This window comes from Physeter macrocephalus, chromosome 1, assembly GCF_002837175.3.
Source record: "Physeter macrocephalus isolate SW-GA chromosome 1, ASM283717v5, whole genome shotgun sequence".
NCBI classification, from domain to species: Eukaryota; Metazoa; Chordata; class Mammalia; order Artiodactyla; family Physeteridae; genus Physeter; species Physeter macrocephalus.
The window spans coordinates 39,809,823-39,827,912 of record NC_041214.2 but is presented as its reverse complement, the minus strand read 5'-3'; the positions used below and the strand labels follow the sequence as shown (position 1 = coordinate 39,827,912).

The 18,090-nt window shown below is 43.1% G+C and overlaps 1 protein-coding gene across 2 annotated transcripts in view; it reads right to left on the bottom strand.

Annotated features, from left to right (window-relative positions):
* The window catches only part of PLCL2 (phospholipase C like 2), a 200,959-nt gene that overhangs the window by 1,807 nt on the left and 181,062 nt on the right, over positions 1-18,090 (bottom strand). The window lies entirely within an intron of this gene.

The following is an 18,090-nucleotide window of genomic DNA, read 5'->3' as shown; positions in this document are numbered from 1 at the left end:
GGTGTCTGCTCAGGAGCACAGCAGACTTTAGGTGCCTTCACTAATGTAACCAAGCGGGACCCTATGGGACCTTCCCGGGACAGGCCCTTCCATCTCCTCTGCTTTAGCTCCTCCCTGAAGCACCCAGGTAACAGCATCTGGTGCACATTTCCCGAGTTGTTTCACAGATGTGAAAACCCCCCACCAAACGGAAGATGTTAACTACTTGATGACCTTGAGCACATAGCCCCCAGGCCTCCTGGAGCCTAAGCACTGATAATGTTAACCCCTGTGACACCACCCTGTTACCTCTCCATCATCAGCCAATCAGAGAATTGTGCATGAGCTGATCACATACCCTGTGACCCCCTTCCCTCACCTGGCCTTTAAAGATGCTTTGCTGAAACTTTTTGGGGAGTTCAGGGTTTTGGGGGCACAAGCCACCCTTCTCCTTGCGTCGCTCTACAATAAACCTTTCTCTGCTCCAAACTCCGAAGTTTTGGTATTGTTTGGCCTCACTGTGCGTCGGGCACACAAACGGGTTTGCTAGCAATTTTGGTGAGCCAGCCAAGAGTCTGTGCCTGTGACAGGTCGACCCCAGCCAGAGGCAGCCCCTTCCCTGAGGCCCAGCAGCTGCCAGAGTACACTTCGCTCTGGGGATCTTGGAGGGACTGTCCCTGACAGGCGCTGGCCACCCCCTCGGCACAAGGCTGTTCGGAACCAAGAAACGCTCGGAGCTGTGGTCCACATTCAGTGTCGCTTGGGGGTAAGTCGCTCCAGCTTGCGCAGGCTGGGCTCGTGTGTGTGACGACACCAGGGTATCCTTCTCTATTGTGTTGGTTTCGCCTGTGGTGGAGCATTGGTTGGGATTTTTTTATGACCCTGAGAGACCCATTTGAACTGTTGTTTGCTTGATATCTGATAACACCAATCGTGAATAATTAGGTATGGATGATCAGAGCTCTGTTCCATCTCATAGTCCCCTGGGGTATCCTTCTCTATTGTGTTGGTTTGGCCTGTGGTGGAGCATTGGTTGGGATTTTTTTTATGACCCTGAGAGACCCATTTGAACTGTTGTTTGCTTGATATCTGATAACACCAATCGTGAATAATTAGGTATGGATGATCAGAGCTCTGTTCCATCTCATAGTCCCCTGGGGTATTTTTGCAAAACTTGGAGATCTGTAGCTGTGCTCCCATAAATGAAAGAAAATATTTTTTTTGAAACATTGTGTGGCCTCAATACTCCCTCAGATCTGTAGAATAATGGCCCCTAACAGCTCAGCTATTGTATCAGAGTGGGTCTTTTGCAATTGCTTTTATCTCGGGTGTGTGTGTGCATGTATGTGAATGAGTGTCTCGGTACCTGAGTCCAAATCCTATTCTTTCTTCCTCATTTTGCTGAAAATGAGGCTTGTGAATGTGAGCAGACGATATACATTATTGTCTATTAGTGTCATTTGTTTGTTTAAACTGCACTGGATATTGGGAACTGGAAAAAAGAAAGTTCAAAAATAGCCCAAGATGGCTGGGTTTTATATAAGTAGTTAGTTAGAAGAGAAATTTGCATTTCTTTTCCTGTGCCTTTGAGATGTAAATGATCTCTCCAGATATTTGGTAACGTGAGATTTTAGAGTTGTGCTAAATTAAGTTAAATGATGGAAGTTCATCTGGTTGTTTCTAGGTAGGAGAATTAAGGGGCAAAATAATATGGATACAGAAAGTGATGGAAGGTTTGTAGAAAAGGAACTCTGAGAAAAGAGTTTGTGCATGGTCAGGACAGGCTAAGTTTAGATTGAATTTAACTTAAGAAAATGAATTTTATTATTAAAAGTAAGCTGGTGCAAGACTAGATTTTTTTCTCTCACTGGTAAGAGGACAAAGTTTTCCTGGGATGCTGCCATTGATAACAGATTAAGTTTCTGTGCCTTTCAGTGATCTGTATTTGCTTTTGAGATCTCATTTTGGTTAAGGAATAAGTATTGTCTCACAATGACCTATGATCTTATTTGACCAAGTGTTTTGAAACTTTTTGACGAACTTCCCAAATATCAAATTTTAATTAATTAAAATTTTTTGACCTCCAGCTAACTTTGGGATGCTTTGGAGACCCCCTAAGGCATCTCAGAGAAAAATATTAAACTAACTAGGATTGTTTGGTATGTTAAATTACATGGGAAGCATTGTCAAATGAGCGATAAGCCTCCTCAGATTATACGGTGTGGATAAATGTTTTTAATATAGACATTCTAGAAATTATATAAAGCTTCTGAAATTTGGATATGTCCTGGTATAATGTTATAATTTTAGTTGTTATCTTAAAATGTTGGGGGAGGAACCAACATGGCAGACTAGAAGGACGTGGAGCTCACCTCCTCCCACAAACACATCAAAAATACATCCACGTGTGGAACAATTCTCACAGAGTACCTACTGAACACTGGCACAAGATATCAGACACCCAGAAGTGTCTAGAAATATCTCCTCATAACTAGGTAGGATGAAAGATTTTTTAAAAAGGAATAGGGATGGGACCTGTGTCCCTGGGAAGGAGCTGGAAAAGAGGAAAGAGTCCCGCACCCAGAGAAGCCCCCTCACCAGCGGGGATATCAGCTGGGACAGAAAGGGGTCTTCAGAGGCTCGGAGGAGAACGCAGCAGTCGGCAGCAGGCAGAAAAGAGAGAGACCAGCACAGAGGATCCGAGCTACCTCGCTGCACTCCCCAGCCCGAGACACTCACCTGCTGGTACGTGCAGGGGCTGGGTGCTGAACCTCAGGCTTCAGGGGACAGACCCAGGGAGAGGACTGGGGCTGGCCGCACGGAGACAGCCTGAAGGGCCTGGAGTGTGGTACGGGTGGCAACCAGGGGTGTACGTGGAAGGAGCCCAGGCCTGCCATAGAAGCGAAGCACCACTGCTAAGGGGCGAGTGAAGGGAGGGGCAGGGCCTGCCCCTTAGCAGCCTCTTTCTTGGTGCTGCCGCTCTGAGCTCTGGGAGCGGGACAGCAGGTGTACTGTGGCTGGGGTGGGTCTGGCCTTAGCAGCTGTGGGCTTGGTGGGGGCACCCACGGAGGCAGAGCCTGGGCTGTTTCCAAGGCTCCTACGGCGAGCCCAGGTGCATGGCTGCTGTGCTCCTGGTACCCGACTTCAGTGCACTGGCGTGTTGGAATCTGTGCTGTTGGCTTTGTGAGCACAATGCCTGAGGGACACCGGGGCCAACTGCCTGCATTCCCGCAGCGGAGGTGGGGCCGAGGGCAGTGCCGACAGCAGTGTACTTTGTGAGCCCAGCCAGGTGACACCACAGAGCACACTCCCTGGTGGACAGCTCTGGCGAAGCAGTACTCAGCAGCTCCTCTCCAGAGGGAGTGCTCCAATCCCACCTGTCTCACACTGCAGCTCAGAATCAGATCTGGGGGCTTCTGCTCCAACAAATGTCGCTGACGGGGCAGCGACAACCATAGAGCAACCCAGTGCAGGCTCTGGTCACCACACAACCCCCTGTCAAGCACACCGCCTGTCAAGCACAAACAGCCAGCACACGCTGAGGAAAGAGGTCACAGACATCCATACTAAAAACAGCCCTTGCACCAAAACTATTAAACCCACGCAGCCTACACAGGGACACTCCCACATAAAAGCAGCCCTCCAAGACCACAGTAGATAATTGTTTCTCCTAAACTCAGAGTAAGAGAAATATAAGTAAGATGAAGAAGCAGAGGAACCACTCCCAATTAAAAGGTCAAGAGAATTCCCCCAAAAGAACAATGAAACAGACCTCTTCAGTCTAATAGACACTGAGTTCAAAAAGGAGATAATGAAAATATTGAAGAAATTAACAAGGCCTATTAATAGAAATGCAGATTACTGTATAAAGGAGGTAGAAACTATAAAGATGAACCAAGAAAAATTAGGAAACTCATTCACCGAGATGAAAGCTGAGCTAAAGGCAATGAATAACAGAATGAATAATGCAGAAGAACGAATTAATGATCTGGAAGATAGAATAGTGGAAATCACCCAATCAGAACAGCAGACAGAAAGGCAAATTGAAAGGAAAAAAAAAAAAATGAAAGCAATATAAGAGACCTATGGGATACTAATATAAAGCATGCCAATCTATACGTAATAGGGATTCCAGAAGGAGAAGAAAGAGAAAGGGGGATTGAAAATGTAATTGAAGAAATTATGGCTGAAAACTTCCCAAACCTAAAGAAGGAAACAGATATCCAGGTACAGGAAGCACAGAGGGTTCCAAACAAGATAAACCCAAACCCGACCTACACCAAGACATACTATAATTAAAATAGCAAAAGTTAAAGATAAAGAGAGGCTTCTGAAGGCAGCAAGAGGAAAACAAAGACTTATTTACAAGGGAACCCCCATAAGGCTATCAGCTGATTTCTCTACAGAAACATTGCAGGCCAGAAGGGAGTGACAAGATATATTCAAAATCCTGGAAGGGAAAAAATCTGCAACCTAGAATCTACCAGCAAGATTACCATTTAAAATAGAAAAAGAGACAAAGAATTTCTCAGATAAGCAAAAACTAAAAGAATACAGCAATACTAAACCTATCCTACAGGAAATATTGAAAGGTCTTTAAATAGAAAAAAAGCAAGAAGCTATAGGAAAGAGAAAGTCACAGTTAGAAAGTAAATCACTTAAGCCAGTACACAGGTTAAAATGCTGTATGTCACAACTTCATTAAGCTTTTTTTTTTTTTTAATTTATTTTATTTATTTATTTTTGGCTGCACTGGCTCTTCGTTGCTGCGCACGGGCTTTCTCTAGTTGCAGTGAGCAGGGGCTACTCTTCGTTGCGGTGCGCGGGCTTCTCATTGCGGTGGCTTCTCTTATTGCGGTGCACGGGCTCTAGGTGTGCGGGCTTCAGTAGTTGTGGCTCGTGGGCTCTAGAGCGCAGGCTCAGTAGGTGTGGCTCACGGGCTTAGTTGCTCTGCGGCATGTGGGATCTTCCTGGACCAGGGTTCGAACCCATGTCGCCTGCATTGGCAGGCGGATTCTTAACCACTGCGCCACCAGGGAAGTCCCCATTAAGCTTCTTTGTCAAAAAACAGTATAATCAGATCTCTAACCTTGCCTTTTTAAGTCCTTTATCATTCATAGACAGTTAAGCTGATGCTTTGCAAAATGCTTCATCTCTAAGAAGAGTCATAGAAGGGACTTTTTGACAATCATACTGCTAAACTAGATTTTAAAAGTCTAATGGCAACCCTGATTTCATAAAACTGTTAGTAAAAAAGAATTAATTATATAGGACTGAGTATACTGATGAATATGGTTATAATTTTTTGGTTTTAAGGAAACCTTTCCCCTTAAGCTAATTATGACTTACAGCAATTTGGTAGATTTTACCTTTGTAAACACAATTGAAACATTTATTTTTTCTCTCTACCTGATCCCTCCAGATACTGAAAACTCTTAGGTTCCCAGCAGCTTTATCAGGTAAATTAGGAAGGGTACTTCCTAACAGGTGCAAAAATCTCGAGGTACTTTGGGGACCTCAAAAAGTGAGGAATTCACCTACATCTGTAAGGCAAAATCTATGAAAAGCCCTTCGCATGGCTTTCCTGGCCCTGAGCGGGCTTTTAAAATTTCAGTCTGAGACTCCTTATGAAAAATTCCAACACAGCCAATTGAAAGGAGCCAATATGATCAATTAACCAGACTCATTTTGCAAACTAATCTTAATTTGGCTGTATTTGATGAAAAATGAGGGTAATTTTTAGAGAGAAAGAGATTACATTTCAGTGTATATCAAATTCTGACTCTGTTAATTGAGGTCTGCATTTATTGTCCAAGACTCACTTCCTAGACAGTTCCTTATTGTCATGCTACATAATTGTAAAGTTTAATTGCATTATTAAGAAGGACACTCTAGGGTTTCCCTGGTGGCGCAGTGGTTGGGAGTCCACCTGCTGATGCAGGGGACACGGGTTCATGCCCCGGTCCGGGAAGATCCCACATGCCGCAGAGCGGCTAGGCCTGTGAGCCATGGCCGCTGAGCCTGCGTGTCCGGAGCCTGTGCTCTGCAACAGGAGAGGCCACAACAGTGAGAGGCCCGCGTACCGCAAAAAAAAAGAAGGACACTCTAAGTTTATTTCTGAAACTTATCCCAACCATCTACCTTTGGATAAATATCAGATGCCCCATGACCTGTAGCCAGAGATTATACATACTGGAAGGAGCATTGCTAAAATGTGTCAAGAGACTAATTTAACTTGGGATAAGGCCTTGTCAATTGCCCTACTACAGATCAGAATGGCTCCCAAAAGGAGACTTAACTTAAGCCCCTTTGAAATATTGTATGGTAGGCCATTCCAGGTGTCTGCCCAGGTGGGAGAATCTATAAATGCTCTGAAAGACCTAGCTGTTGCTAATTACATTAAAACTTTGGGCACTATACTAACCTCTGTTCATGAGTTTGCCTCCCACAGGTCTGCCTATCCAACTGAAGTAGCCTTACATCCTTTCTGACCTGGAGACCAAGTCCTCCTTAAAGCCTGGAAAGATAAAGTGCCTGAACATCAGCTGACTGCAAGGTGGACAGGACCACACGTGGTATTACCTACCACAAACTCATCTGTCAAGTTAGCCAGAGTAAAGCCATGAATTCATCACACTGGGATTAAAGCAGCACCACTGTCATCAGAAAATGGCCCAACTCCTGAAAGGCCTAGAGAGCAATGGGTTTGTAAACCCTTAGAAGACTTAAGGTTGCTCTTCAAAAAGATAAGTATTGAGATTGCACTTTCATTATAGCTGGAGAAGGTCAGTCAACCTACTTGTTTAATCTTGTTCACCTGAACAGTACAGGAATCTAGTGTAGTTATGACAGAAAGTTAAAATGAATAGCTATGTATAGGAACTAGAACCAAAAGCCCAAGTCCAATGACAAATTAGACAACAAAAGGGCTAAATAAAGAGTTTCATCAGGTTCAAATAATTGTAGATAAAAAAGGAAAGAGAATTGTACTATTTACTAAAGATTCTAAGGAAGATTCCCTTCCGAAAGCTGATCAATTCCATTCCATAATCACCCACCACTGCCCCTGTTCAGCAGAAAGTAGCCAGAGGAGTGGTCACCCCTTTCCCACACGATTGTGGAATGGACACTGACAGTGGGGAATTGTAATAGGGAATAACAAATCTGACTCCATATTAGATCCGTTTCTCTTACTTTAATCTTTGTATTCTACTGCTTTTGCTACAAGTTAATCACTAAAGGGATGTTGCCTATCACTTAAAGTATACATAATGGTCCATCTCAGGGAACATTGTCCCCATAGTTGAATGTTAAACTAAAATACCTTTGTTCAGCTCACAGGAAACATCCTGACCCAGTCCACCTGTGAATGGCTGCAGGAAAGAAGAAAGTAACACATCCCCTCCTGGAGTCTGGCTGAAACCAGGAGATATTTGCGCCAACTTATGACCTTACTAATACTACTAGCTATATTATTTGGATATTGCCTGTTTTACAGAATTGTTGTTTCTTGTATTACCAAATACAAGAGCCTCTGATAAAATAATGATGACTAGGTGACTTGAAACAGTTGACCAGATATAAAGTTCTATATAAGATCAATGATTGTAGTAGTGCAACTCTAGATATAGGAAGAAGCAACAAGAAGGAATTTTTTCCTAGACCATAACAGACTTGTAAAACAGGTGGTCCAGAGACTTTTGACTACTGTTAATAAGGCCTAGTCCAGTAATAGCACATTGAGTGGCCTATCAATGAAATCCTCACCTGAACTACTAATGGGTATTCCTAACATTATGGGATGAAATGATCATGAAATGCTTCCCAAATCATGTTCGAATTTATGACCAAGAGGGAGCACTGCCAACTAAAAATTGGCACTTGCCATCTGCCTCTACAAGGATTAAGTCACAAGCCACTCCAGTCACTGACCTTCAACACCCCCTGAAAGGAGGTCAGGGTGGAGATCAGGAATGACGCACTTAGTGCTCTGAGAAAAGCTGACAGAACAGACCTTCAGATAGTTAGATACTTTCAGGAAAAGATTTTATGACCCAAGTTCTTGCATCTCTTCATGTCTAGAAAAGCACTAAAATCATTAACAGTGACATCTGCTTTGGCCATTAAGGAGAAAAATGCATTTGAAATTCAAAATGGAATAGCTGTGGTTCAGACATCCAAGGTAAAATTGGGTGGCCATTGTGGATGTGAGTTCGAACACACTCTTTTATTGCCAAGAACTTGAATTTTCTGAGCTGTGTCAGACTGATTCTCAAAGCAGTGTCTGCTGGTGACAGGACCCTGTGGGTTCCTCTGTCAAGTTTATGATTAACCTCCTTAACTGAAACTTCATTACTTTTCTTGTCCAACACCTGTTCTCCTCAGGATTGAGAAGTATCAAAGAAAAGGGGGGAATTGTAACTGAGCAGGACCCTATGCGGTCTTCCCAGGGCAGGCCCTTCCCCCATATCCTCTGCTTTAGCTCCTCTCTGAAGTACCTAGAAAACAGTGTCTGGTGCACATTTCCTGAGTTGTTTCTCGGATTTGAAACCCCACCCCCCCCACCAAATGGAAGATGTTAACTACTTGATGACCATGAACAGGTAGCCCTCAGGCCACCTGGAGCCTAAGGACTGACAATGTTGACCCCCGTGACACTGCCCTGTTACTTCACCATCAACCAATCAGAGAATTGTGCGGGAGCTGGTCACGTACCCTGTGACCCCCCTTCCCTCACCTGGCCTTTAAATATGCTTTGCTGAATCCCTTTGGGGAGTTCAGGGTTTTGGGGGTATGAGCCACCCGTCTCCTTGCAATAAACCTGCAGTAAACCTTTCTCTGCACCAAACTCCTATGTTTTGGTACTGTTTGGCCTCACTGTGCATTGCGCACACAAACTTGCATTTGCTAGCACCAACACCTCTGCTCCCCCACAAGATGACACTGAGTCTGGGCTAAATGAAAAGGGGTGCCAGGCCCAGACCAAGACAGACTATCACCCCCAGTGGGCCTCACACCCACTGCATGCTGGGCCTTGCTCAGCAGCTTGATATGCAAGCTGTTTATCAAGTTATCGTCCCATCACCCTACAAGTCTCCACGAGCTGCAGGTCCCCTCAGAGTTGACGCATGCTGGTCTAGGGTTCCTCTGCCGTCTCCCCTGAGCATTTTCTGCAACCAAAAGCCAAGAATTGAACTTGTAAAACCTTAACATAATCTCATGGCCGGAAAACAAAAGCCAGGTTGACAGGAAGTTACAGCTTCTTCACTGTTATTTAACTGGAATATTAATAGTATGGTCACAAACAGAGTACTTTTTAGTAAATATTTTGTGGTTAGTCACTCTCCTGGGTGATGCAAGACTCATATACAAACTGAATACACTTCAATTCAGTATTTCATGAGTATTCAGGATCACAGGCCAAAAGCATAAACCTCCTTTAAGAGGGCTATGGAAACTAATATGTTCTAACTCTTACAGCCACCACTCAAATTCAAACAGAAGGACTGCAAGTGTGATTAGGGTCCAAAATTTGAAACCACAGAGCCTATGATATGTCAAATTAGGCATGTAGGAATGTATACGAGCAAAGCCTACTGGGAACAGTAGTCACCATTTATTGAGTGACTACTGTGTGCCAGACACTGAATTAAGACCTTTACAAAAATTATTCTCGTGACAGTCTCTCAATTCTGCAAAAGGGGTGCGATTACCATACCCATTGTGTAGCTGAGGATACAGTTTGAGAGACCAATGGCCTCACCCAAGGCAGAGTCTACATGGCAAATTATACTTAAACACACACAACTTTCTGTGTGTGTTTTGTTTTCTTTCTGGATAAACTAAACCAGGGGCCCAAACTATAGGGAGTTGAGCCCCTGCATGTTACATGTGACACTTTAAAGCCAGGAGAATGGAACAGTGATGACATTTTAAGTGCACTCAGCACATTACCACTGATGCAGAAAATGCACTCTTCCTGTGATTAAATACAGGAGCAGAAATCTAGATTTCCAGTTTTTGCTGAGTGACAAAAGAGTGGGCAACAGAATGAATGGGAATCTCGACTACTGGTTCTAAACTGCTACCTACCACACTCTGACAGTGCCCTGCGAGGGGTCCTGGGGGGTGGCTGATGAATTAACCAGAGTCAGGAAGCCCCCCGCATGGCTCATCAGGCCTTCATCCCACTGAGGTCTCAATTAACCTTCCACTCAAAAAAAGATCCCCCAATCATCGTCACCTAAAGCTAGAGCAACAGGGATGGTGGCACAAGCTTTTCCACAGGAAAAGATTTGTTTTAAATGTTTCACTATTTTTTCTGTTGTGTGCCCACCCCCCTCATGTTGCTTCATGTGTATGAAGGGAGTCAATGTGAACTGAAAACAAACTCACATCACTGCGGCAGGAAGGCTGCCCTCCCTCCTCTGACTCCCACCCCAGCACTTAGAGGTTCATGAGAGGGTCTGAGAGCGTGAGGAACAGCAAGGGGACCTGGGGACACAGCTCCTAACCTCTGCCTTTTTCCTGAGAAACAACTTTACATTTTGTTCAACACTGATGGAAGGTGGGGCCCCCCAGGCAGCCCCAGGGAGAAGGTGTAGGGTCTGAGCTGAGTCTCAATGGAAGGCAGGAGAGGATTCCAGCAGGTCTAGGAGCTGCAGAGGACACTGTTTTCCACTTGTGACTCCACAGTTCCTGCAGATGATGCCTTTGGGGCCTCACCACAGGGGCCTGGCTTCTATGTCACAAAGCCCTCTGAGTTCTGACTGTGACCAGTCTCCCTGTTATAGACCTGATCTGGGAAGGGAGAGGTGCCTGCCTGCACAGAAGTGGGGTGAGGGTCTCGGGAGCAGCCAGCAGGGTCTCCCGACAGCAGAGGTGAGCCCAGCCAAGCACAAAAGGCAGAGGTCAAGAGATTCCAGGTAGAGGACCAGGGCTGGAGAGGCGGGGGAGCGAGGGGATGGGAGATGAACAGGGCCAGGATGGGGAGCGGGAAAGCTTCTGAAGACACTAGTAAAAATGGTGCCCATGTAAGCACTTCCCTTGCACCATTAATCTTTCAAGCACACCTCTGCATAATTAAACATTAGCTGAGTAATCACAAATTCCACATCAGTGGGATCCAAATGTCTGAGGTTTTACTGTGTTTTAAATGGGTCAGAAAGGACAGCCTGCCTAGTGACAAACTCTACTGTAGTTTGATTTTCTGAGCCACTCTGAGGAGTTTTCACACACTAAATAGAGAAATGGCTTTTAGTCAATTAGAGCTTTTTAGGAAAACAGGCAACATAATAGATCACCTATAATAAAAGAAGTAACTAAAGGATATTAGCATCAGTAAAGGAAAGGAGTGGGACACAGCCTATCAAAGTAATTTTCAGAAACAAATGTTAGTCTTCAGGTCTTCCAGGTAAGTCTGCACCTCAGGTAAAAACAAAACAAGATTAATGTCTTACCACAAACCTCTCAGGACTTCCCTGGTAGCACACTGGTTAAGAGTCCACCTGCCAATGCAGGGGACACGGGTTTGAGCCCTGGTCTGGGAAATCCCGCATGCCGCGGAGCAACTAAGTCCATGCGCCACAACTACTGAACCTACGCTCTAGACCCCACAAGCCACAACTGTGAACCCGTGTGCCACAACTACTGAAGCCCATGTGCCTTGAGCCCATGCTCCGCAACAAGAGAAGCCTGCAATCGCCACAACTAGAGAAAGCCTGTGTGCAGCAATGAAGACCCAATGCAGCCAAAAATAAATAAATTAAAACAAACAAACAAACAAAAACCTCTCACCAGGCTCATCAAGAAGAGAAGAGAGAGGACCCAAATAAACAAAATAAGAATTGAAAAAGGAGAAGAAACAACCAATACTGCAGAAATACAAAAAAACATAAGAGAATACTATGAAAATTATATGCCAGCAAATTCAACAACCCAGAAGAAATGGAGAAGTCTCTAGAAATATGCAGCCAACCAAAAGTGGATCAAGAAGAAATTGATAACTTGAATAGACCAATCACTAGAAGTGAAATAGAATCATTAATTTTAAAAACTCCCTACAGGGCTTCCCTGGTGGCGCAGTGGTTGAGAGTCCGCCTGCTGATGCAGGGGACATGGGTTCATGCTCCGGTCCGGGAAGATCCCACATGCCGTGGAGTGGCTGGGCCTGTGAGCCATAGCCGCTAAGCCTGCATGTCCGGAGCCTGTGCTCTGCAGCGGGAGAGGACACAACAGTGAGAGGCCTGCGTAACGCAAAAAAAAAGCCAACAAAACAACAAAACGAAACAAAAAAAAACTCCCTACAAACAGAAGTCCAGGACCAGATGGCTTCACAGGCAAATTCTACCAAACATACAAAGAAGAACTTATACCAATTCTCCTCAAACTCTTCCAAAAGACTGAAGAGGAGGGAATACTCCCAAAGACATTCTATGAAGCCACCATCACCCTGATACCAAAACCAGAGAAGGACACCACAAAATAGAAAATTACAGGCCAGTTTCTTTGAAGAATATAGATGCAAAAATTCTCAAACAAAATATTAGCAAACTGAATCCAACAACACATAAGAAAGATCATACACCATGACCAAGTTGGATTCATCCTAAGTTCACAAGGATGGTTCAACATACACAAATCAATCAATGTGATACAGCACACCAACAAAAGAAAAGACAAAAACCACATGATCATCTCAATGATGCAAAAAAAATTTTTTTGATAAAATTCAACATCCATTCATGACAAAAACTCTTACCAAAGTGGGTGTAGAGGGAACATAGCTCAACATAATAAAAGCTATTTATGACAAACCCACATCCAGTATAATACTCAATGGTGAAAAGCTGAAAGCCTTCCCGCTAAAATCTGGAACAAGACAAGGATGCCCACTCTCACCACTTCTATTCAACATAGTATTGGAAGTCCTAGCCAGAGCAATCAGACAAGAAACAGAAATAAAAGGTATCCAAATTGGAAGGGAAGAGGTAAAATTGTCATTATATGCAGATGACATGATACTCTATATAGAAAACCCTAAAGACTCCACACAAAAAATGCTAGAACTGATAAACAAATTCAGCAGAGTAGCAGGATACTTCTAGGATAACATACAGAATTCAGCAGAGTAGCAGGATACTACTAGGATAACATACAGAAATCGGTTGCATTTCTTTACACTAACAGTGAAATATCAGAAAGGGAATGTAAACAATCCCTTTCAAAAACACATCAAAAAAGATATAAATAAAATACTTCGGAATAAACCTCACGAAGGAGGTGAAAGACTTATATGCTGAGAACTATAAATCATTAATAAAGGAAACTGAAGATGATTAAAAGAAATGGAAAGATAGCCATGCTCTTGGATTAGAAGAATTAATATTGTTTAAATGGCCATACTATCCAAAGCAATCTACAGATTTAATGTGATCCCTATCAAATTACAGAACTAGAACATATAAGCCTAAAATTTATATGGAACAATAAAAAACGCAGAATTGCCAAAGCAATCATGAGGAAAAAGAAAAAGCAGAAGGCGTGACCCTCCCAGACTTCAGACAATACTACAAAGCTACAGTAATCAAAAAAGCATGGTAATGGCACAAAAACAGACATTTGGATCAATGGAACAGAACACAAACCCCCAGAAATAAACCCCCACACATACAGTCAATTAATCTTGAACAAAGGAGGCAAAAATATACAATGGAGAACAGACAGTCTTTTCAACAAGTGGTGCTGGGAAAGTTGGACCACTGCATGTAAAGCAATGAAGTTAAAACGCATCCTCACACCATACACAAAAATAAACGCAAAATGGCTTAAAGACTTGAATGTAAGATATGACACCATAAAACTCTTACAAAAGAACCTCGGCAAAACATTCTCTGACATAAATCACACCAATGTTTTCTTAGGTCAGTCTCCCAAGGTAATAGAAATAAAAGCAAAAATAAACAAATGGGAACTAATCAAACTTACAAGCTTCTGTACAGAAAAGGAAACCATAAACAAAATGAAAAGACAAGCTACAGACTGGGATAAGATATTTGCAAATGATGCGACCGACAAGGGCTTAATTTCCAAAATATACAAACAGCTCATACAACTCAACAACAAAAAAACAAACAACCCAACTAAAAAATTGGCAGAAGACCTAAATACACATTTCTCCAGATGACATACAGAGGGCCAACAGGCACAAGAAAAGATGCTCAACATCACTAATTACTACAGAAATGCAAATCAAAACTACAATGAGGTATCAGCTCACACCAGGCAGAATGGCCATCTTTAAAATGTCTACAAATAACAAATGCTAGAGAGGGTGTAGAGAAAAGGAAACCCTCCTACACTGTTGGTGGGAAGGTAAGTTGGTGCAGCTACTGTGGAAAACAGTATGGAGTTTCCTCAAAAATTTAAAAATACAACTACCGTATGATCCAGCAATCCTGCTCCTGGGCATATATCAGGACAAAACTATAATTCAAAAAGATACATACACCCCTATGTTCACAGCAGCACTATTCACAATAACCAAGACACGAAAACAACCTAAATGTCCATTGACAGATGAATGGATAAAGAAGATGTAGTACATATATACAATGTACTATGCTATGCAGCCATAAAAAAGAATGAAATAATGCCATTTGCAGCTCATGCATGGACTAAGAGATTATCATACTAAGTGAAGTAAGTCAGAAAGAGGCAAACACCGTATATTATCATTTATATGTAGAATCTAAAATAGGACACAAATGAACTTATCTACAAAACAGAAACAGACTCACAGACATAGAGAACATACTTGTGGTGGCTAAGGGGGAAGGCAGGTAGGGGAGGGATGGATTGAGAGTTTGGAATTAGCAGATGCAAACTATTATATACAGAATGGGTAAACAACAAGGTCCTACTGTATAGCACAGAGAATTATATTCAATATCCTGTGATAAACCAAATTGGAAAAGAATATAAAAAAGAATGTGTGTGTGTGTGTATATATATATGTGTGTGTGTGTGTGTGTATAACTGAATCACTTTGCTGTACAGCAGGAATTAACATTGTAATCAACTATTTATATATATATGTGTGTGTGTGTGTGTATAACTGAATCACTTTGCTGTACAGCAGGAATTAACATTGTAATCAACTATTTTTCAATTACATACATACATAAAATTTTGAAAGATTAATGCCTTAATAGGTGCAAAAACTATCTGTTTTAATTACTTATTTTTGGCAGAAGTCTTATGTTCCTAAAGAGAACAAATCTCTAATTACTTTCAGGGTTTAATCTCTAGTTTTTCTCTGAGGGTGGAGTGACACAGTATAGGGAGCGCTTGCTTGGCAGCAGTTCTGGAACTCATCTTGGGTTGTAATAAGCTTCATTTAAGTCCATGATAGGACACAGGTGCTATAAAATCCAACATAATTTTGGCCTATATTAATAGTAAGATAGTTTTCAGGCTTGAGCAAAATCAGACCGTGAAGTCTCATTCAGGGACGGTTAGCCCACCAGGCATTTGAAGTGTGGGGGTAATCCTGGTTGTCCCATCTTATGACACTAACAAGCACTGACAAGGCACTGACAAGCCAGAGCCTTCAGAAAATGAAGGGACCCAATGGGGAAGGGACCAGAAGCCACCTCATCCTGAATCTCGGGGGTTTGAGAGAAGATACAACAGTGCCCAAGTATTTGCAGGGATGCTGAGGGAGAAGGAATAGGGTACGTCTGTGCTGCTTTGAGGGCATCAGTGTAATCAGTGGGTAGAAGTCACAGAGATGTAAGATGCTTTACACTGTATGACAGAACACAATTACATGATGGTGGAGGAGGCTGGCAATCTAGTGGGAACACAAGAAGTGCGATCTATGACTTTTTCATCCCATAAGGACAAGCCTCACAAAGTCTCCCACACCCATTTAAGGGAAACGGCTTCATTCACAGATTCTGCCACTGCAAGTATGGCCACCACAATGCCTTCTGCCCCCATCCAGGCATGCTGCACTGTCCACTAAGAGGTGGGTCCACTTCCCCAAAGCAAAGAAGAAACCACAATGAGATGGTAGGAGGGGCACAATCACAATAAAATCATCTCACATACCTGCCAGGTGGGTGACCCACAAACTGGAAAATAATTATATCACAGAGGTTCTCCCACAGGAGTGAAAGATCTGAGCCCCATGTGAGGCTCCCCAGCCTGGGGGTCTGGCATCAGGAGGAGGATCTACCAGAGCATCTGGCTTTGAAGGCCAGCAGGGTTTGATCGTAGGAACTCCACAGGACTGGGAGAAACAGAGACTCCACTCTTGGAGTGTGCACACGAGGTCTCGTGTGCACCAGAACCCAGGGGAAAAAGCAGTGTCCTCATGGGAGCTTGGACCAGACCTATGTGCTGGTATTGGAGGGTCTCCTGCTCAGGTCGGGGGGTGGCTGTGGCTCACTGCAGGGAAAAAGATACTGATGGTGGTACTTCTGGGGAGTACTCAATGCTGTGAGCCATTTTCTCACCAAGACCTGGCTTCACCCAACAGCCTGTAGGCTCCAGTGCTGGGACACCTCAGGCCAAACAACAGGGTGGGAACACAGCCCTACCCATCAGCAGACAGGCTGCCTAAAGTCTTCCCAAACCCATAGCTGCCTGCTAAACACACCCCTTGACACAGCCCTGCTCACCAGAGGGGCAATACCCAGCTCCACCCACCAGTGGGCAGGAACCAGCCCCTCCCACCAGGAAGCCTGCACAAGCCTCTTAGACCAGCTTCATCCACCAGTGGGCAGACAGCAGAAGCAAGAACTACAACCCTGCGGCCTGCAGAATGGAAACCGCAATCACAGAAAGTTAGACAAAATGAGACAGCAGAGGAATATGTCCCAGATGAAGGAACAAGATAAAACCTCAGAAGAACAACTAAGTGAAGTGGAGATAGGCAACCCACCCAAAAAAGAGTTCAGAGTAATGATAGTAAAGATGATTCAAGATCTCGGAAAAAGAAAGGAGGTAAGGATCGAGAAGATACAAGAAATGTTTAACAAAGAGCTAGAAGATCTAAAGAACAAACAGATGAATACAATAACTGAAATGAAAAATAGAAGGAATCAATAACAGAATAACTGAGGCAGAAGAATGGATAACTGAGCTGGAAGACAGAATGGTAATCACTGCTGTGGAACCGAATAAAGAAAGAACAATGAAAAGAAATGAGGACAGTCTAAGAGAACTTTACGACAACATTCACATTACAAGGATCCCAGAAGAAGAGAGAGAAAGAACCTGAGAAAATATTTGAAGAGATAACAGCTGAAAACTTCCCTAACATGGGAAAGGAAACAGACACCCAAGTCCAGGAAGTGCAGAGTCCCAGGCAGGATAAACTCAAGGAGGAACATGCCAAGACACATAGTAATCAAACTGACTAAAAGCAACAAGGGAATTCCCATAAGCTTATCAGCTGATTTTTCAGCAGAAACTCTGCAGGCCAGAAGGGAGTGGCACAATATAATATATTTAAAGTGATGAACGGTAAGAACCTACAACCAAGAAAACTCTACCCAGCAAGGCTCTCATTCAGATTCAATGGAGAAATCAAAATCTTTACAGACAAGCAAAAGCTAAGAGAATTCAGTACCACCAGACCAGATTTGCAAAAAATGCTATAGGAAAGTCTCTAGGTAGAAAAGAAAAGGCCACAACTAGAAACAAGAAAATTATTTATAGAAAAGCTCACCAGTAAAGGCAAACATACAGTAAAGGTAGGAAATCATCCACACACAAATATCAAAACCAGCAATTGTGAGAAGAGGAGAGTACAAATGCAGGATACTGGAAATGCATTTGAAATTAAAAGACCAGCAACTTAAAACAATCTTGTTTATACATAGACTGCTATATCAAAACCTCATGGGAACTGCAAACCGAAAATCTACAACAGATACACAAAAAAGAAAAAGGAATCCAAACACAACACTAAAATTAGTCATCAAATCACAAGAGAAGAGAACAAATGAGGACAGGCAGAAAAAAGACCTACAAAAACAAATCCAAAACAATTAACAAAATGACGATAAGAACATACATATTGATAATTACCTTAAATGTAAA